This window comes from Oreochromis niloticus, linkage group LG18 (genome assembly GCF_001858045.2).
Source record: "Oreochromis niloticus isolate F11D_XX linkage group LG18, O_niloticus_UMD_NMBU, whole genome shotgun sequence".
Lineage (NCBI taxonomy): Eukaryota > Metazoa > Chordata > Actinopteri > Cichliformes > Cichlidae > Oreochromis > Oreochromis niloticus.
In genome coordinates, this window is record NC_031982.2 from 4,690,694 (window position 1) to 4,712,809 (window position 22,116).

Consider the following 22,116-nt stretch of genomic DNA (forward strand, 5'->3'; position numbering starts at 1 on the left):
CGCTCCAAAGCCCTATAACTGGTTTGCTAAACCTGACCAGACTCTCCTGGTGTGAATGCTTTCCTCACTTCCTGAGATAAAATCTGTTTAACTGCTTGAAAAGGGTGGTGTGAAGTAGACAGCCTTCATCATCTATTCCCTCAGTCTTTTTTTTCCAGCGTGTGGTGAGTCTCTGCGTTCTTCCGCCTCTTCTTTCTTCAGTCTCAGGGGTAGACTACCCTGAGACCTTGCCACAGACCAGGGGATTATTTTGCCCCTGTGGTTGAGGTCTGGGTGTTCTCTGACTCGTCTGAGTCAGGGCTTGATTCCCCCTTTGGTGCTCAAGTTTCTCCTTGTTCCTTCACTGACCTTTCTGGCTCCTCAGCTACTGCACACTGGCTCCAGTGGTACCCGGCTTCGCCTTTGCCCTTCAGTTGAACAGCGTGCGATGTCCTGTCCACCTCGGCTCCAACCACTGTCTTTTGATCACTTTCAGACGTACACACCAGGCTTCTGACAGCAAGCTTCCTGCAGCAAGCTGTGCTCTCTCTCCAACCCATGTGCTTGTTCAATAGCTCTGGTTCTGATCCCTGGGGGCAAGACTGGTCGTCCATCTGGTCCTCTTGAAGCCTTCTCTCCAGGTCTCAGTCTGCATCTAATGAATGACCTCCTTTCATCAGTTTGGTCACTGCATCTGTAAGTAAAAATTAAAACTACCCCAGCAAACCCCTTTTGCCACATAGTCCTTGCCATGTGTCAATTTTAAAAACAATTAGAGATGCACAATAAAGTTGCCCATTCTCTCTTAAAAATTCCAGGGCTTCTCCCATGGAGTAGCTCTGCTCCAGGCCTGTAAACCTGTGTTTAAAAAATTGGCTTTTGCATTGTAAACAATACAAGGTCATATTAACACACTGCTTGTAATTAGACAGACAAACTGGCAACAAAAAGATCTGCACTGCCTACAAGCTCATGCAAAACTAAGATGTCGCTTTTATCCTCCTGTTCCTGTAAAAAAGAAACATCCACCCTTTTGTCGCTGTGTGGGTGGAGGTGCAATCTTGCATATTGGTGTCAAGTCAGTCAAGTTTTTGTCAGTCCAGTCAGTCCCCGTGTTTACTGCTGATAGCAGAACCTCTTGTGTCGCATTAAGTTTCTACTGCCAGCAATATGACGATGTTTCAAAAAGAACAAAAAAAAGAATTTTAGAATGGATTCCCTCGCTGAATCCTTTTAGGCAGGGACTCATTATCTGATTGCATCCCAAATAATTGACTTTCTCCAGAGCCAATTGTAATGTGGAGAAGCTCAGTTTGCGATCATTTTCCAGCAAAAATTTTGTATAGCGCTTTCAGATCCAATCGTGCAGGCCTGCTTGAAAGAGAGAAAATTGCCAAACAAAACTTCCAGTGCACTGTTCAAAAATAAAATACCAGAATAACCACATATATAAAATCGTAGTCTTAGGACTTGTCCCAGAATATTCCTTCTCTAAAAATTTAAACACACCAAATCTAATTGGCAGGTTCAACTTGGTAACAAAAGAAAAATGCATCAGCCAATTAAATCCCCAAACTTTTCCTATTCATGCTATTTGTACTTATGCATGTCATTTTATTTACCTTCCCCCTTTTTTCTGAAACAAAACTTCTTTTGCTCCACCTTTTTGTTTCAGAAACACCACAATAAAAATGTAAAAATTTCTATCATAATCAGGCACAGATAAATCCTGGTGGTACCGGTAATACCACCGGTACCGCAATATTATAATGTTGCAAGCAATCACAAACTATATTCTCTTTAACTTTGATGTACATTAAGGAATCTATTCTCAACACTACAAAAGTTTGTTTGTTTTTATTCTCTGAACCTACTGTCAGCCAGGTAAAGTGCTTCCCTGCCTTACCTGTTTGGCTGGCGTGCTTTGGACACATTTACTGTCAGCTGTTAGCATCAGCTGTTAGCTCCAGCTGTCAGCATCAGCTGCTAGCCGCTGCGCTGTCTTCGGATAGCCGGTTTTCGGACTGTATCACATCATGACTACTGCTAAGGTGCTGCTCTTCCGGGCTCTTCTTGCTGGGTTTGTTCTGCAGTCCATACTCCGGGCCGTCTCCTCCACGCTGAGGTACTCGACATCAGAGCTACTCTTTCTGCGCTTCCAGCACCTCTCGACCTTTCCGCCGGCTTCACTGCTACACCCTGGCATCGCCTGGCACCCGCGTTGAAAGTATGTCCACCGCGGATCCAGACGGAATTACAGGATCGACAGCAGGAACCCGATACCATCCCTGTGGTCATCTCACCGCCGCTCCGCTAGGAAGCCTGGTGGACAGACTGCTGACCGTAGTGTGCTTGCTAGCCCTGCCCGGTCAGCTTGCAAAGCTTGCGGCGACTATCCCGTTTCCGTCGGATTGCTTAATATCCAATCCCTCTCCAGCAAGGGACCTCTTGTTTATGATCTTCTTAATGATCATAACCTGGACTTTCTATGTCTGACGGAGACCTGGCAGCGTCCAAATGATTTCGCCGATCTCAATCTGACCACTCCGCCTGGATTTGTTTACACCTGCCAGCCCCGTGTGTCGGGACGTGGGGGTGGCCTTGCGATCCTGTACAACAGCAAGTATAAGGTATCCTCTCTTTCTGCTCCTGCCTACTCCTCGTTTGAATCCATGCTGATTCAAATTAATGGAACAACTCCCACAGTATTTAGTTGCTGTTTACCATCCACCTAAAATCAACTCTGACTTTTTAACTGATTTTTCTAACTTTCTTGCTGAAATCCTACTCTTATCTCCAAATATACTACTGCTGGGCGATTTTAACATCCACATGGACAACACATCAAATTCAGCCACAAGAGATTTTATATCTTGTCTGGACAATTTTGGCTTACACTAATATATGGACGTTCCCACACACTCCAAAGGACATATTTTGGATCTTGTTTGCTGTATTCGTGTCATCCTGAAGAACTGTGCTGTATTGGACATGCCTTTTTCAGACCATAAATTAGTTTTATTCAGTGTTAGTCTCCCACTATACAAAAATAAACAAAACCGCTCAATTACTTTTAGAAATATTAGGGGCATTGATCTATCAGCTTCTTTCCCATTAATAATTTACCTACCATTGATGCCTCTGCTTCCATAGACGACCTGGTATCTCACTATAACAATGAACTTATCAACCTCTTAGATACCTTGGCTCCCCAAAAAACTTGAACTGTTTCTTTCTCTCGCTCTGTGCCATGGTATTTATCTGAACTTCGCCAACTTAAAGCTACTGGACGCCGCCTGGAACGTCTCTCCAGGAAAACAGGACTTACTATTCATAAGGGCATGTATCCCTCCAATCTAAATAATTTCAGGCCAATTTCAAATCTCCCTTTCTTAGCAAAAATTCTGGAAAAGATAGTGGCTGCACAGGTTCATCGTCATCTCACTGGAAATAACTTGTACGAACAGTTTCAGTCCGGCTTCCATTCATGTCACAGTACAGAAACAGCTCTAGTAAAAATCACCAGTGATCTTCTGCTTGCAGCTGACTCAGGACTTATCTCCATCCTCATTCTCCTTGACTTTACAGCAGCTTTTGATACTATCTCCCACCACATCCTCCTTCACAGATTAGCATCTATTGCCATCAATGGTACAGTACTCACCTGTTTCTCTCTGACCGCTCACAGTTTGTTCAATTACTCCCTCACAGATCAGCATCTACTCCAGGTAATTCTGGTGTACCCCAAGGCTCTGTCCTGGGTCCTTTACTTTTTATCATCTATCTCCTACCCCTAGGTAATATTTTTAGGAAGCATAACATCCAGTTTCACTGCTACGCAGATGACACCCAGCTCTACCTATCCTCCAAACCCACAGCTACTCTCCCACCCACATCCATTTCTGACTGTTTAAGTGAAATCAAGGTCTGGTTTACGCACAACTTTCTTAAACTTAACCCTAGAACACTATCGCCGGGTGATTTACATCCGGGAAAATACATTTACATGATTTCTCTCTCCTGCAGCTGTTTGCGTGTCGAGGAGCCTGTGCCTTCACCAGGGAAGTCTCAAATTTCCCAGGAATGGGTGGACCAAAGACCAGCTTTCCAGAGTCATTATTTTGTTTTAGGAGGATTTTTTTTCATTTTGTTAGACATGGCACAGTTGAAAGTAAAAGGAGACCACTCTAATTTGTCATGTGTTGTCATATTTTGATATATTTGATTACTTTTTATTGGTTATATTATTTCGGGTAAAAATCACCCGGCATTAGTGATTGTGTTACTATTTATAGCGATAGTGTTCTAGGGTTAATGGCAATAAAACAGAATTCATTTTAATAGGCACCAGATCAAAACTGACTACAGTTCCAACCAGTCCTTCATTATCCATTGATAACTCTGTTGTCACATCCTCCCCTCAGGTTAAGAGTCTTGGTGTCATCCTCGATAGCACTCTGTCCTTCACAGCACATATAAATAATATCACTCGGTCTTCCTACTCTCATCTCCGTAATATTAACCGTCTTCGTCCCTCACTCACACCACACAGCACTGCCATACTTGTCAATGCTCTTGTCACATCTCGTCTGGATTACTGTAACTCTCTTCTCTATGGTCTACCTCATAAATCCCTCCATAAACTGCAGTTGGTTCAAAATACAGCTGCTCGTATTATTTCCAGAACTAGATCCACTGAACATATAACACCTGTTCTTAAACAGCTCCATTGGCTCCCAATTCACCTCCGTGTCAATTTCAAGATCCTGCTTCTCACTTTCATAGCGCTTCATAACCTCACTCCTCCATATCTATCCGATCTTCTCCATACATACTCACCCCTTCGTACACTCCGCTCTTCTTCAGCTTCTGAAATTTTAAATGTTTTTTATGGTATTGTTTATGTGCTACTGTAAGGTGACCTTGAGGGTCTGAAAGGCGCCTATAAATAAAATGTATTATTATTATTATAAATGCGGCCTCAGGAGGATGCAGCCCATGAATTTGGACATGACCATAGTTTTTTTTCCCCGAGCGCAGAGCTGCTGGAGCTTGTTTCCCTACAGAGCACTTTATAGGCGAACCAGCTTTATCAGCGGCAGATGTCCAATCACCGGCACACAGCTTTGAAACCTCACCTGAGTTTTAGCTCTCAGTGGTTAAACACTGGACTTAATTCCAGTATGTCGGGTCACGTTTACTTCGCTGTTTTGTTTACAACTGAGCAAATCGGTTTGGCTGAGGTTAAAGTTATGTTTCATAACTGGATTTTTTAACAGTGAATTTTGAGATTAAACTGACTTTTAAAATGTTTTTATACAAAGAGGAAAGAGAAGGCGCATTTCCACCGAGAGGAGCAGAGTTTGCAGCATGTTCATCATGAAGACTGCAACCTGTACAGAAATATTACATCATCAGTTTTTTAATAGTTATTCAACTGTATTCTAAGCACCAGCTGTCTGTTAGAATTTTTAGAGTTTACTTAACTAAAAATAAACGAGGTTAACATATAATTTGTGTGATTTTTTTTTCTTCGGTTTTTTGTTTCGGTCATGTTATGTTTAACTGTCAAAGGCTTGTTAGAAACTATGTAACACATCACGCAGACTTCTGGATGTTAGAAGAAAACTAATACTAATACTGAGACTAAAGGCAGGAAGGTGTCCTTTAAAACTAAAAAAGTTAATAGGACCCCCCTACTTATAGTTTATGATATAGCACGTGTATTTCAGTAATAGCCTACTTATCTCAGTGTAGTGGTGAACAGTCACACAGCTCAGTGGGCGTTATCTGTGATACTCCTTAACTATAATTTATCCCAGTTAAATTCAGTTAACCATTCAGACAGTTCTTTTGCAACGACAAACATAAACACTCATGTCGCCGGTAGGTTTCCGCAGTGCCAGCTGTTTAAATTACAGCTGCTATGCAGTAACCATGGTCAGGCACGTGCAGAGGGGGGCGGAAGGGGCTTGAGCACCCGCCCCTTTCCTGATGGATGCCCAAAGTGCCCTTTTGTTGAGGCAAATATTTTTTTTAAATTTTAATTTATTTTTTTTTTAAATGTGTGTGTGCGTGTGGAGTCCCGTCTGTGCTCCTCAACAATAATATTTAACTATTAATCACATTTTTGCTAAATAAAAGGATCTGGCTTGCATCAGTCACATGATCACCATTAACCAATGATCGCCTTTGACTGCAGAACGCGCTGGTTACGAGCCGGGAACGAGCTCATAAAGAGCACGCGCATTTTTTGCGGTCCGGAGCTGTAGGAGAAACACAAATTAACTCAGAGACACAGACTGATGCGACAAAACCAGTAAGTAGCTGTACAGCGCACACTGTAGTCTACAGCACACAGCAGTATTAGCTTATCACGTACACGTTGGTAAGCTGTCTTGTGGCAACTGACGAACTGAAACAAATGAGCGTGCTGTGTGTGCAACAGCGCGACAAACATTACCTGTCCTTTTATTAACTGCACAAGTAGTGCTGGTCATAGCTGCTGGCTCACTGGGTAAGGCTGTCATGGGTCTGTAGCTCTGTCACCGTGTTAGGGAACATATTTAGTTTTAAAGTAAGTTACAGGGCTTTTCCTGCCTTTCTGGGGGGATTATATTTCACTTAAAATGATCTAATATGCATGTCCACATAATAATGGATTCTTATAATTATAATATTTAAAAAACACGCTGTATTTTAAAGAACATACATTAAGAAACAGATTATATTAGATTTATATTTTAAATAAGACAAAATGCTGATTTTACAGCAGCAAAATTATTGTATCTCTACAGTTTAAAAATGTAATAAGCTTTCTGCCTGCACAGAGTGGATAGTGAAACAAATGGAATCATCATAAATACATTATTATAAATTTATTACTTTTTTCCCCTCATTGCTTTATTATTGTAGCTCTAGTAATAAATAATAAGGGAAGGATTCTGGATCAGCACCATGATGGAAACTTGTGCCCACAGTATATACAGTATTCTGAAGAAGGTCTAAAATGTCACTGTGTGTGCGTGCATGTGTGTGTTTTATTCATATGGATTTTTTAAATTATTACTCATAACATTGTCCAGACATGGCTGGTAAGGACATGAGGAGGAAACAGTAGGAGCTGTGTGAGGCTACTAAAGGCAGTGGATCCCTCAGCAGCCGGATTACAAAGAGCACAGGTAACATTAACACATGTACCAGAGGTTGGAGAGGTATTCCAGTATAAAAATAATAATAAGCACAACTGGAATGTTTCGCTTCTATAACATTTTTCTGTCATCATTTTATTATAGATTAAGTGTAAGAGTTGTTAGGTGTGGATAATTAAATAATAGTTTAATGCAATAGCAAGTTGTGCCTTGTTCTCAGATGGACAGCAAGTGGAGAGTGATGGATGAGATGAGGGGATGGAAGGAGGAAGAGAGGCAAAGAGTGATTCACAGGCAGGGTCTAGTTTATTTCTCAGTTTTTTGTTGCCTTATGGTTCCAAGCGCTGTCACCAATCTTTGCATTTTGTTATTATCTCATGACACTTGTTTAATCAGCTACCATCTCTCCTGTGGACTTTTTAATGTCTACAGTCTCAGATCAACACAGCCCTGCCCTCCAGCACTATCAGCAGCAGGAGCAGCAGCAACCCCTCAACAGCAACATTGTACCCATCAGGTAAAACATAGGCTACGTTTGCTTTGCCTCACAACAGTGATACAGTATGATGCGATCCCATATTAGATTCTTGATGAATGTGTGTTGTTGTTATTCAGCCTGGTTCAATGTGCCCCTTTTTAGCTTTGAGCACCCGCCCCTGTAAACGTCTCTGCACGGCCCTGACCATGGTAACCACGGACTCTAAGCGGCTGGATCAACGCAGGTTAGACAACAATTTTACATATATGATCTTAAAACAGGACACAGCCACTATACGTCCTGGCCTCATATCATATGTGTACGTAGACTGAGTCTAAGTTTGACGTTTGTTTTTTTATATCTAATCTTCGCTCTCAAACATTTAAACAGCAGCGAGTCTGCAGCTGAGGGAATACAAACTCAAATTGTCGGAACAGGTTTGATTGTTTCTTGCGTGTATTAATTTGGTGATTTATTAAATGTATAAATGTTATTCTAATCTGCTGCTGAGTGTCTTTCGCTGATGAAAATGCAGATAACACAGATCACGAACACCTGTTCAACCAATCACTTTCATTCCACTTTGATCTGCGACAAACTGACGCGTTCATCTCTGTAACAGTGTTGCGTTAGACTGCTATATTTTTGTGTTCTTTATATTGTAGATTTTCACGTCTCTGGAATAGTTGGCAGTAATAAGGATGATTTTCTGTAAAATCATATTGATATGACCTGTGAATTATTCATAGATGACCGTTAGATTAGTTTGATGCTGCCGACATTTTCAGCTGTGAAACTCTGGGTTAACTCAGAGAGCTGAAGATATCGTGGATATGCTGACCTCGCTCCGTGGTGTACAGGGCCGTTTACCTTCATGATTAATATTCACAATAAAAATATTAGCCGAACATCATGAAGTCTGTATGTGTTTCATAGTGACGAACAACCTTTGTACAGTTAAAGCCAGCAGTTACTACATGACGGAAAAACCACCAACGTTATTTCTTTTATGCGTTTATACACAGGTCACGCCAGGGGCGGATCTAAAGAAATTTTCTTAGGGTGGCATGAGGGTGGCAAAGAAATCAAATGGGGTGGCAAAATCAAAGCATTTTTTTTTCAAACACATATGCAGGTGGTTACATATGGTTAAAATGATTCAAATGCAGTAAGTATACACGTTTTTTATATAAATATAATCTATAACTTAATTATTGTCTGTAGACCACATAATTGCACACTTTACTTACATAAAACATCTGAGTTTTTAGTTTATGTACTGTATAGCCTGTATAATAAATAATCATGTAGCCCAATAAAATCCAGAAAGCTACACAACATGGGGCGGTTCATTTACAAACACAGGTCTAACTTAAGTTTCACTGTTTTTTGTTAGTAAACAATCACATTGTTACAGCTTAAATTGCACAAAATGTCAGAAATCTGCACTGTCATGAACACAAATTTAAACCTAATTTTTCATCATTTGTTGGATTAACCCTCTGAGGTCTGAAATACAAGCGGCCATTTTTGACTCCTTTGGAGTTTACGTTTGTATTTCACCCTCAAATTGTTTCATTTTATTTTTTTCCCCTTGCCTTGTTTGGTGTCATTCTTTTCAGCTCAACTGAATTTAGTTGTTTTTGTCACTGACATACTGCATTAGTATTACTGATCTAAAATCACACAAAGAACTTCAAATCCTAGTAGTATTTTTTACTGTAAAAAAAAAAACCAGACATGTTGAGTCAATTTTTATAACTTGAAATGCAAATATAAAATGTACATTTTATAAACATATACAACTATTTATCTAAAAATGCAGCCAATTATGGGCAGAAATCTGTGCCATCAGAAACTGAATTTGAATAAGTTAAATTTGAATTTGAATTGCTCAGATTGAATCTGAATTGTAACTTGAATAAATGCTTTTGAAAACTGAATTTGAATTAGTCTAATTTGAAATTGAATTTATGGTTTGAAAATGATCATCACTAAATTGAAATTGAATTTTATATATTGAAAATCAATTCATTTGCTTTGAAACTGCATTTTATCCTTTAAAAATTCAGCTCTCCAATAATTTCAGTTTCACTCTCACCATTCAGTTTCAGTTCCAAAATTCTGTTTTTTGGAACTTACATCCGGTTCTGGTTCAAGAGTAAACGAGCGCAGATTAATAGAACTACGTTTTACTAGCGGACCGAAAGTGTTACTGACGGGAATCTACAGCGTCTTGAGCTGAATTAAGACTTCAGAAGTCATTCGTCATGTCGAATGACCAGCGGATAAACTCTCAGGTTGGTAATAAATGTATTACATGTATAAGAACAAGCGTCATGTTAACAATTGATAGCCGTACAGTAACTTTTATGCTTATTGTAGCTGTTAGCTAAAAACGCTAATTTAGCCTAGTTTGCCCTGGATTCAGCTTTGACAAACAAATATGATCGACCGTTTCTAGTAGAATTCCAAAGTTGTCATCTTGTACCCTGTCAGAGCCCTGTATGCTTGCAGAGACCCCTACAGTAGGGAAACATGCAAAACAGTGTCCAAACCTTTGTATTTGAGCTTTATTTATGTCTTACACAGCATCCCAATTAGGGCTGCACGATTAATCGTTAGAAAATCGCGATCTCGATTCATACTTATGTGCGATCTCATTTCCAAATGACAACGATTTTAAAAAAAAAAAAGAAAAGAGAAAAAAAAAGACGACGACGATTGTACCGCATTTTGATCCGGGACGTAATGTGCATGAAAACAAGCGCTCACTCTTCCTGCTCAACAAATGACAAGGGCGGAGCCTTATGCCACGTGATACAGAAGCTGTGCCGTGATGCTCAAATTGGCAGGAAAAAAACAATGGAGAACACGTCAGGGATGACGAGAAAGTGACAGGAGAAAATCCGTCCCGGTCAACCACCCAAACATCAATAACGGGAACCTTATACAGCGCTTCCCTATACACGTCGAACTCCCGCAGGCACAAAGAAATTACGGAGGCTATTACTTATCACCTGACCAAAGATATATCATCACTGTGCAAAACGAGGGATTTAGGAAAATGATCAACACCCTAGACCAGGGGTAGGCAACCTTTCTGATAGCGAGTGCCATCTAAAATTTCCTCAGAGGTCAGTGTGCCATATGATTGCATTAGCAATAAATTTAATAACGCTCTATATTAACAGTTACACACTATATAGAACCACTTTATAGAATTAGATTTGTTCACAGATGTTGGCAGCTATCAGCGAACAGTTATCAGCTATTTCGAAACAAAAAAAAGACACTTTTTATCAATAACAAGAACTCCATGACAGCAAATGAACTGTACAACAGAAAATACAAATGCTATTTATGGTCTCCTCACAACAATGATAAGTAAAATAAACTGGGCCAATATGGCATGTTTGTTAATACAGAGATACACATGTTAATGTGATCTCTGGTCTCGCACTCAGAGACACAGGTCTCCGAGCGGCTAAGCGAGGACGCTCTTCATGTGAGAGAAAATCTGCTCACACAGATATGTAGACCCACATACTGTCAATAATGCCTCTGCAGTGTTCTGAAGACAGTTAAACTTGTCAGGTAGTGATGTCCAGCAGGTGAAAATGCAGCTCCATGAACACGCACAGCTGTGGATTCCAGCTGCTTCGATGTTGCATTAACTGGCATTAACTCAGCCAGTTAATGCGAGACAAATCTAGCTGCTCATTAAAGATTTCTGGTTTGATCAGAAAATAAAACATTGGTCCATACACCTGAAAGTCCCAAAAACGCATTGGGAATTCTGTCTCGAGTCTACGGATGTATCCGTGTATCTCCGTGGTGCTGATGCTGTGCTGAGCGGAAAGCTCCTGAAGCTTTTGAAGTGTCGGAATGTGGAAAGCTAACAACGTCCCCCCTCAAACAAGAGAGACGGACTTGCGCCAGAAAAGCCGATCAGCTGATCATTGATCAGTTTAATGATTGAAGTAGCAACAGGAGAGGGAGAGAATGAGAGAAGAAGAGGCAGCTGTGCAGCGTAACGACAGATTAACTCCAGCTTTGTGTCTTTTTCCATTGTAGCTGAAGTCCGGGACAAACTGCGTTCCTTTTAAGCTCAATACGAAACGCGTAATATTTTCTCTGAATACGAGACGATTCCGTCTTTTTACGGACGGTTGGCAACTCTACTAACTAACCTTATGAATAAAATAAAGTTCGCTACTACAATGCTGATGAAAACTCCGTCATGCTAGCTAGCACGCAGTACGAGTTATTGTAACTGACTGTAAAAAGTCAGCACAACGAAAATAAACTCCACCTAAACTTGGTTTATATCTGACCCAGATAGACTGCAGGTCATAACTTCTTACCTGAAGTTCAGTTCACCTGACACTCGGACCGGTGCTGCCTCGGGTCTCTGCTCCTCCTGCCTCCCCTTTCCCTCATCCACCTGCTGGCCTCCACCACTTGCTAATGTTACTGAATCAGTGGAAGCTACGCCATAGCCACCACCAAACAACTGAGTTATTTTTACACACCGGCCAGCATCTGGCCAATCCACCACCTCTCATTGTTTATACCGCTACAAAAAAAAAAAAAATCATCGGCCCACCGAGCGTGCCATCAGTTAACCCTTCGCGTGCCAGCTGTGGCATGCGTGCCCAGGGTTGCCGACCCCTGCCCTAGACAAACAGTACACAGTGCCGTCCCGCAACTATTTTTCTATTGTTCCACTACCTGCTCGGAATTTCAAGCAGTACAACATTTTGCGGCAACCACAAAATGTGAGGCATTTATTGTTTTTATGTTTATTTATTGTTTTTATGTTCAGTTTCAACTGTTACGAAGTTGATGTGCAGTTAATAAGTGCAATAAATATTTATACTGGAAAAGAAAATCGTGAGAGAATCGTGATCTCAATTCTAAGCAAAAAAATCGTGATTCTCATTTTATGCAAAATCGTGCAGCCCTAATCCCAACTCTTTAGCTAACTTAATAACTTTAGCTAAAGTGAATAGTTAGTCTAATTCATTAGTGCAGCATTACTGGATCACCTCCGTTTGAAGTGATATGATATGATATACAACTATCACTGAAACAGCAAACTTTGTAAATAAACAACACTTCTCATTCTCTAAACGTTTGGCCACAGCTGTAGATTACACTATAAGATAAGATAAGATAAGATAAGATAAGATGGCCTTTATTAGTCCCACAGGTGGGAAATTTGTTTTGTTACAGCAAAAGTGCAAAGTTATGTAGCAGAAATTAGAAAACACTGGAATACAATAAAATAAAATAAAATAAAATACCATATACAATAGAATAAAATAGAAATACAAATACTATATACAACTGAGTAGGAAAATACAAAAACACAACATTGTCAGAAGAAGAATTGCACATATAGCAGTCTTATTGCACATGTGTGGGTTTGTGTGTTTGATCAGCTGCAAAAGTCTTTATTGTGGAGTCTGACAGCAGTGGGGAGGAAAGACCTGCGAAATCTCTCCGTCCCACACCGTGGGTGCCACAGTCTCCCACTGAAGGAGCTGCTCAGTGCCTTCACAGTCTCATGCATGGGGTGGGAGATGTTGTCCATCAGGGATGACAGCTTAGCCGCCATTCTCCTGTCACTCACCACCTCCACTGGGTCCAGAGGGCCTCCCAGAACAGAGCTGGCTATCAGTGCTTGTTCACTCTTGACAAGAATTACATTTCTAAATTCTCTTTGTGCATTTACAGGTAAACAATATCTAATATTTTATCTAAATGACTGCTTTGTCTTTGAAAAGGTGAAGAGCCTGAGGCCGGTGACAGTCCAGTTCTACTCCAAGTACATCCTTACGGTGGCTCACAGGACAAGGCTACATTCCTGTCCTGCCAGAAGAGAAACTTCAGAGTCTTCATGCAGTTCAACCACACCTGTCATATTCCGTATGACAGGGGTCTCAAACTCCAGTCCTCGAGGGCCGGTGTCATGCAACTTTTCCATGTGTCCCTGGTGCAACACACCTGAATACAATTAGTAGGTCATTAGCAAGAGTATAGAACTTGACTGCATGCTGAGGTGGCAACCCCTAACCCTACCTACTCAAGTAAATTTAAGTAAATATATGTATTTGGAAACATATACTTCTAAAATACTTTTATTGCACCATGTTCATTCACTCATGAGCTGCTGTAACGTGAATCAAATGGCTGAATTGCCAACTCAGCATGCATTCAAGTTCTATACTCTTGCTAATGACCTACTAGGTGTGTTGCAACAGAGACACATGGAAAAGTTGCAGGACAGCGGCCCTCGAGGACTGGAGTTTGAGACCCCTGCCGTATGGTCTTCATGCAGTTTTCTACCCCACAGTTACAGCATGTCTGACTGCCTGTTCAGCATATGCAAAAATATATGATGAGTTTAAGCATGTGATGACAAAGGCCTTCCATTATGGTGTTTGTCATCACATGTCACAGACATCTGGATGATCATTTGGAATAAACAAAAAACTAAAATCTTGTTACTTCATCTTTTATCTTTATTATTATTATTGTTCTTATTTTACATTTTTCATTGTTAGGCATTAGGTTTATTTACAGTAGTCCTTTCCAACTTCTTTCCCTCTTCCATGTTACTGTGTCAGCATCTATTTGGGGTTGGGAGTGGAACAGAAAGTAAGGAAATCCAAAGTGCCATTAAAACCAGGAGAGGTTCTTATATTTCAGAAGAAGGGATTAATTCAAAAGAAATGACCTCAATGCCATATTTTATTTAGGAACCCTAGAGAGCACTTTGCAAAATAACACATTCTTATAATTTCACCCTCAGATGAGCCAAGCTACGACTGTCAGGGAAGGTGATGTAGGTACAGCGCATGTGAGAGTGGTTAAGTTGATGTCTCTTGTCTAGATGAAGGCACAGGAGGGATCAATGGCAAGGCGTAGAGATTCAGTATCTTCAGTCTTCAGTGGACACTCCATTTCTGGCACAAAACACCTGTAAAAGATGGTCGATTTAGGAGGTGACCCGACACCTTCAGCCTGTCAAACATAGCAATGGAGCAGTATGTTTAAAAATAAACCTAATTAAGCATGCACTCAGTACCCTAAGAAATATTATGGTAGTTAAACACAGTGATAGTCACATATATCACTTCAAACGGAGGTGATCCAGTAACGCTCCACTAATGAATTAGACTAACTATTCACTTTAGCTAAAGTTATTAAGTTAGCTAAAGAGTTGGGATGCTGTGTAAGACATAAATAAAGCTAAAATACAAAGGTTTGGACACTGTTTTGCATGTTTCCCTACTGTAGGGGTCTCTGCAAGCATACAGGGCTCTGACAGGGTACAAGATGACAACTTTGGAATTCTACTAGAAACAGTCGATCATATTTGTTTGTCAAAGCTGAATCCGGGGCAAACTTAGCGTTTTTAGCTAACAGCTACAATAAGCATAAAAGTTACTGTACGACTATCAATTGTTAACATGACGCTTGTTCTTATACATGTAATACATTTATTACCAACCTGAGAGTTTATCCGCTGGTCATTCGACATGACGAATGACTTCTGAAGTCTTAATTCAGCTCAAGACGCTGTAGATTCCCGTCAGTAACACTTTCGGTCCGCTAGTAAAACGTAGTTCTATTAATCTGCGCTCGTTTACTCTTGAACCGGAACCGGATGCAAGTCCCAAAAAACTGAATTGTAGAACTGAAACTGAATGGTGAGAGTGAAACTGAAATTATTCGAGAGCTGAATTTTTAAAGGATAAAATGCAGTTTCAAAGCAAATGAATTCATTTTCAATATATAAAATTCAATTTCAATTTAGTGATGATCATTTTCAAACCATAAATTCAATTTCAAATTAGACTAATTCAAATTCAGTTTTCAAAAGCATTTATTCAAGTTACAATTCAGATTCAATCTGAGTAATTCAAATTCAAATTTAACTTATTCAAATTCAGTTTCTGATGGCACAGATTTCTGCCCATAGCCAATACACCTGCCGTTTTTTTTTTTATTTTGCACAACCATTTAAAAATATTACTAAAACCAGGGCTCGCAAAATTTCAAAATCTCTGGTAGCCCTTCGGGCAGGCCCTCTTCAGTTTTTGGTAGCCCAAAATAAATTTAAGTAGCCCGAATAAAAAAGAGAGCAATTTTTTAATGTTTTGTTTCCGTTACAATATTATACATTAAAGTATAATATTGTAAAGGAAACAAAAATTAATCAGAAAATTGTTAAATACAAATCACAACTGTATAAAAATTACAATCATCAACTCAAATACTTGTTTCTAATTGAACAGAAATTTCTATGAACTTGTAAGAACTGTGTAGAACATGAATCAGTCTGTGTCAGATCCTGAATCTGAAATTTCCACTGAAGTCAAGGGTAAGAGGTAAGTGGAACCAAGATCGAGGCCATTTGCTTTTTGAAGTTTGCAAAGACTGCTAAATTTGGCCAATGGTGGTTCACTCTTTGCAACATAGGACGCTTTTGAATGATTTTTCAGGACTTCTGCTTGTGCTTGTTTTATTTTTAGTATGTTTTTTGCAATTGCTGTTTGTTCTGGGAAAGATATTGCAGACTGGGCAATAATGCATTTCTTGCATTTCTCATGGGTTCTGATGGGGTCTTTCTTAAAATTACTGGTCCCAGTTACAAAGGCGCTTGGCGACTCAAATGAAATGAAACTCACGACACACCCGGCAGAACATCATGTTATTTAGCTCGTCATATTCCAGCCACAGAAATTCTTTTGTCCATGAAACCAAAAAAGCTGAGCTTTCTTTTTGCCTCATAGTCTGATTTGTCATAACTTTTCCGTTTTGTGGTCGGCTTTTATTTGGCTGCCCCTTCTTCACCCTGACCTGTCTTATTTGGCTCAGCAGAACTAAAATACCGGCGTAAATCCTGCTGCTTTTACACACGTACTTACATAACGGTCAGCGATTCTCTGCACAATCAACCTCTCACATGTTTAAGCTTGCTGTGGGAGATTTCACTTGTCACGTTTGAATAGTAAGCTAATGAGTGATAAGACGATGTCAGAGGAATTGGTGCGCAATTAATCTTCACTCACCAATCAGTGCTGCCGCTCTCTACACACCGTTCGCGCGATGGCAAAGTGAACGGATCGCAAAAAGCGCAAATTCAAACGCGATTTCGATATGTCACATATTGACAGTGGCTCATCGATGCCAATAACATAATTACTCAGCTACATTTGCGAAAGAAAATGCAAAAGCATTGACACATATTTTTCCTTCCTATGATAGCCCGACGGGCAGGGCTGAGATAGATTTTGGTAGCCTGACTGGAAAAATCGCTAGCCCCGGGACGTCGGGCTAGCGATTTTGCGAGCCCTGGAAAGGAAAATGACAGAACAATCAGGTGTCACAATAAGATGCCTCACAAATGATGTGTGCCAGTAAAAAAAGTTTGTCCACCAAAAGACAGAACAGCACAGGGACAAACCTGCAGGCCTGACAACAGGTGTATCACTCCGCTGGTTTTCTACTTAGTGACAGTGTTTACACTGCAAATGTGCCTTTGTGTACGGTGGCCCTGAAGTGCAAACCATAAAAACAAATCACAAAACGCACAACAAATTGAAAAGCGCAAAAACAAATTGAAAAGCGCAAAAACAAATTCACTAAACGCAAAAACAAATTGAAAAGCGCAAAAACAAAAACCAAACCGGAAGAGGTAGGTACCAATGCTGCAACAACAGGCATCACTGATTGGATGATGGATCCGGTAGCCTTTTGAACCGGAAGTTGTTCTGCTCGGAAGTTTGGTGACTGCTCTACCAACTTTTTTCCACAACTTGGACAAAACATGTTGGCTGTATCCCAATTCAGGGTCTGCAGCCTTAAAGGCTGCATTTTAAGGCCGATTACGTCACAGCGGCGCGCCGAAGGCTGTCCCAATTCAAAGGCTGCTCGAAACGCGGCCCTCAAATTCGGCCTTCATTTCCCTGAATTTTAAGGCTGTGGCGATGTAGACTTCGTGGCCCAACATATCCCACAATTTATAGCGCAGCAGTCACTGTGGATAATTTTGCCGCAGACGGCAGAAGCGTAGCGGCCGAAGAGTAAACTGTTAAACGTAAGTACTGAATATGATGTCACTTTTTTAGGTGCAAATGTTTAATAATGAGGAACATTAAAACACTACTGTTGGCCACATGTCGGCAAAGTTATTTGCCATTAGTGATGTTTGTACTTTCAGTGGTAACTTTGTTTTAAAGCATTTAAAATATAATAATACAATAGTCGACCTTAATCTTACAGAGTGTGATGATTTTATGGATAATTAAAGTCAGTCATATATCCACAAACACAACAAGCTGAAAGTCAGTGATGCTGCTCGGTTTGCAGTCCTGAATATGACGGCACAAGCAGGATTCACTGCACTGTTAATGTTAGCTATGTTATATTGCTGCCTCTGTTCGGTGGTGTCGAGCCAAACGGACTTTAACGTGTGTTTGAACGAGCTGACGGTTCACTCGTTAAGCTGAAAGAAAGATGCTTTAATCACAGGAGTCACACATGTGTCCACTGGACCATCTGGAACTCTTCTTGTTTAGCACTCGTAATAACACAAACACTAAATCCTCCTTCTCTTGTGCTGTTTTGTAGCAGTGTGTACACCTGAGACTGTCACCTGTCTGTCTGTCCTGCACTCTCTCTCTGTTTCTTTCTCTCTGATTGTGGAATAAAAGTATGAACATGTATTTATAAGTTACACTTGTGTTTGAATCCTGCAGCTTATCACACATTTGATTTCCATGTGTGACAACTGCAAGTGTCCAGAGTGAGGACAGACTGAGGGACCCACTGCTGCACATCATCTGTGAGGCTTTGCACCCCTGATGATCCACCAGGACAAACTCAGCAGTGTGTGAGGAAGAGGAGGAGGAAGAGCCAGCAGCAGCTGACAGATGGAGAGAATAGACAGACTGTTCCCTGTTTGTGAAGGACTGCTAGGAAAGTTTAACATCACTAATTGTCTGTCCTGAATCAGTCTTATTAGGTAATGTTCAAATAATGTTATCATCCCAGTGTTTTCAGTGTGGGAGAAAGTACTCAGGGCCTTCAAGTTACACACTATGAAAGGCAGCAACAAGTTTAATATTCAGAAACCTAAAGTATGTATCAGCAGCAGAATGGAGCTAAAAATACATGTTTGTTTCAGTTCTATGAAGCTTTGAGTATTTTGGATTAGTAGCACTGCTGTGTTTGTTGCATCATATTGCTGTAATTGTTTATATGCTTTATATATTCTGAGGTAAGTTGATCTATAGTGTTACATCATATTCTATAAGGATGTTATGTGTTTGTAGACTTTCTGCCCAGTTTGACCCATTTAGCAGAAGTCAGCCTGTTTAAGGCTCTGATATCTATTCTGTATGACTTAAAGCAGTTATGACATGGTCTGATTTTCTCACCCAATAAAGGAATATTTCATATATCAGTCTGATCTTCATTCTATCAGAAACAGTTATCACAGCTCGTACATTTTCTTTTTACACATATATGTAAGCATTGAGCCAAATGTAATAATGCCAGCATATTACACGGACAATATTTGTCTCTTATATATAATACATCTACATATACACTGTCAGAGATACTTGTCTTTGAGTGAAGATTTAAGGTGATAGGAAATATAAATAACTGCTACTTGAATCTTTACTGAAGCTCAGTATTTGACACAGAGTTCACTCACATGTGCTGTACCAGTGTACCTGCACATGTGATGTGACAATAGAAGTGATTTGATTTGAGAGTTCAAACTCACTGCTGTAATAACTTGTGATTAATATAATAACTATGATATTGGCCATATCATATTTACACTGACTTTAGTCTCATGAACAACATTAGCTAATTGTTATTTACTAGCTAATCTTAAATGACTGTTCAGTACAGATATGAAGGCCAGTGTTGGGATTTAGAGATTCTTTTATTGCTGCCATATAATCTGCCTTATGATAAATGCATTAATAACATGTTCTACAGTATTATTTTATCAGTAATATTGTTTACAGGGTTCATATTGCATTGAATATGTTTGTCATCACATTCATTTTATTCACAGGTTGAGTTTATTTTATACACAATGCATAACTGTGCTTGTTTAGAGTTGATGTTCTATCCAAGAGGGTTTTACATGTTGAGGGAAGATGAGAACATAGCAGGTTAATTGCATGCATGCTTACAATACACATAAATCTAGTAGCAGGCCTGAGCGAAGGCCCAAGTGTCTTCTGCTTCTTATTTGAGACCTGCGCCAATTCAGTCTACTTAGTGATTGAGGACGAGGGTCCATTATTAGCCCTTAGAGGCCCTGAAGCTTGAAGTTATTACCTTAAAAGGAAGGTGTTATCAAAAAGAGAAGTTATATGTCTGTTTATAGTTATTAAGATGTACAAGATGTACCCTTGTCTGTAAACAATGACTGGACATAATGTATTTTTGACCTGTATTGACGTGTATGTGGGGGTGTGATCCTCTATGCTATAAAACCAGAACTCAGTGTATTTTTGTCAGAGCAAATAAGCCATAAGCTGACGGTTGTTCTCCGTTGTCAATAAACTCATCGTTTGATTGCACTTTTCTGGGCCTCCGTCGTTTGTTGTCTGGTCTACAGTTGATCGATCTCGCTTCACCAGCAATCATGTTTTACAGTCCTGTGGTCTCGGCCTCAGATACTTATTAAATCACACAAAGCTCGTGTAGAAACAAACACACGAACAAAATATGTTCTCCTTCATTTCCGTCAAAGCTGTATGAAACGTTTCCAGCGGTTGGTGTTATGGTTGCTAGGCAACCTGGGCAGCGCGACGGAGGCTAGACCGTCCCATTTCACAAGCCTCGCACTTCCGGCCTTAGCGTTTTTAAGTACGCAGCCCTTGAGGATCGTTGAGGCTGCGTACTTTAAGGCTGCAGACCCTGAATTGGGACACAGCCGTTGGCTGTGTCCCAATTCAGGGTCTGCACGCTTGAAGTACGCACACTACGCGTACTACGTACGGTGCGTACTACAAGTACGGGAAGTGCGGAAGTGAGAGGCTTGTGAAATGGGACGGTCTAGCCTTCGTCGTGCTGTTCAGGTTGCCTAGCAACCATGATACTAACCGCGAGAAACGTTTCATACAGCTTTGTGTGACAGAAATGAAGGAGAAAAAAATGTTTTGTTGTTCATTCATTTTTGTCATGACATCACTTTGATTAGTTGAGACCACAGGACTGTAAAACATGATAGTTGGGTTTCATTTCTGTACTGAACAGTCATTTCAAGATTAGTTAGTAAATAATAATTAGCTAATGTTGTTCATGAGACTAAAGTCATCTCACTGTGGTAATGTTAATATAATATGGACAATATTATATGTATTGTCAGATATATACAGTGACTTGCAAAAGTATTCGGCCCCCTTGAACTTTTCCACATTTTGTCACATTACAGCCACAAACATGAATCAATTTTATTGGAATTCCAGGTGAAAGACCAATACAAAGTGGTGTACATGTGAGAAGTGGAACGAAAATCATACATGATTCCAAACATTTTTTACAAATAAATAACTGCAAAGTGGGGTGTGCGTAATTATTCAGCCCCCTGAGTCAATACTTTGTAGAACCACCTTTTGCTGCAATTACAGCTTCCAGTCTTTTAGGGTATGTCTCTACCAGCTTTGCACATCTACAGACTGAAATCCTTGCCCATTCTTCTTTGCAAAACAGCTCCAGCTCAGTCAGATTAGATGGACAACGTTTGTGAACAGCAGTTTTCAGATCTTGCCACAGATTCTGGATTGGATTTAGATCTGGACTTTGACTGGGCCATTCTAACACATGGATATGTTTTGTTTTAAACCATTCCATTGTTGCCCTGGCTTTATGTTTAGGGTCATTGTCCTGCTGGAAGGTGAACCTCTGCCCCAGTCTCAAGTCTTTTGCAGACTCCAAGAGGTTTTCTTCCAAGATTGCCCTGTATTTGGCTCCATCCATCTTCCCATCAACTCTGACCAGCTTCCCTGTCCCTGCTGAAGAGAAGCACCCCCAGAGCATGATGCTGCCACCACCATATCTGACAGTGGGGATGGTGTGTTCAGAGTGATGTGCAGTGTTAGTTTTCCGCCACACATAGCGTTTTGCATTTTGGTCTCATCTGACCAGAGCACCTTCTTCCACATGTTTGCTGTGTCCCCCACATGGCTTGTGGCAAACTGCAAACGGGACTTCTTATGGTTTTCTGTTAACAATGGCTTTCTTCTTGCCACTCTTCCATAAAGGCCAACTTTGTGCAGTGCACGACTAATAGTTGTCCTATGGACAGATTCCCCCACCTGAGCTGTAGATCTCTGCAGTGTATATCCGGGTCGTAGGGACCCACTCATACAGCTGGAAACCGTGACGTAAGAAACTGTCTGAAATGATTTAAGTGCCAGCCGGCTGCAGGCTGTGTGTGAGAGAGAGGCTGTAAAAGTCTCT

At 40.4% G+C, this 22,116-nt stretch overlaps 1 long non-coding RNA gene across 1 annotated transcript; it reads left to right on the forward strand.

Moving 5' to 3' along the window:
- Positions 1-7,628: 7,628 nt before the first annotated feature.
- On the forward strand, positions 7,629-13,442 carry LOC112842939 (uncharacterized). The gene is made up of 3 exons (XR_003214998.1): positions 7,629-7,647; positions 7,771-7,852; positions 13,401-13,442. It is a non-coding gene; the product is annotated as an uncharacterized LOC112842939 (long non-coding RNA).
- The last annotated feature ends 8,674 nt before the right edge of the window (positions 13,443-22,116 follow it).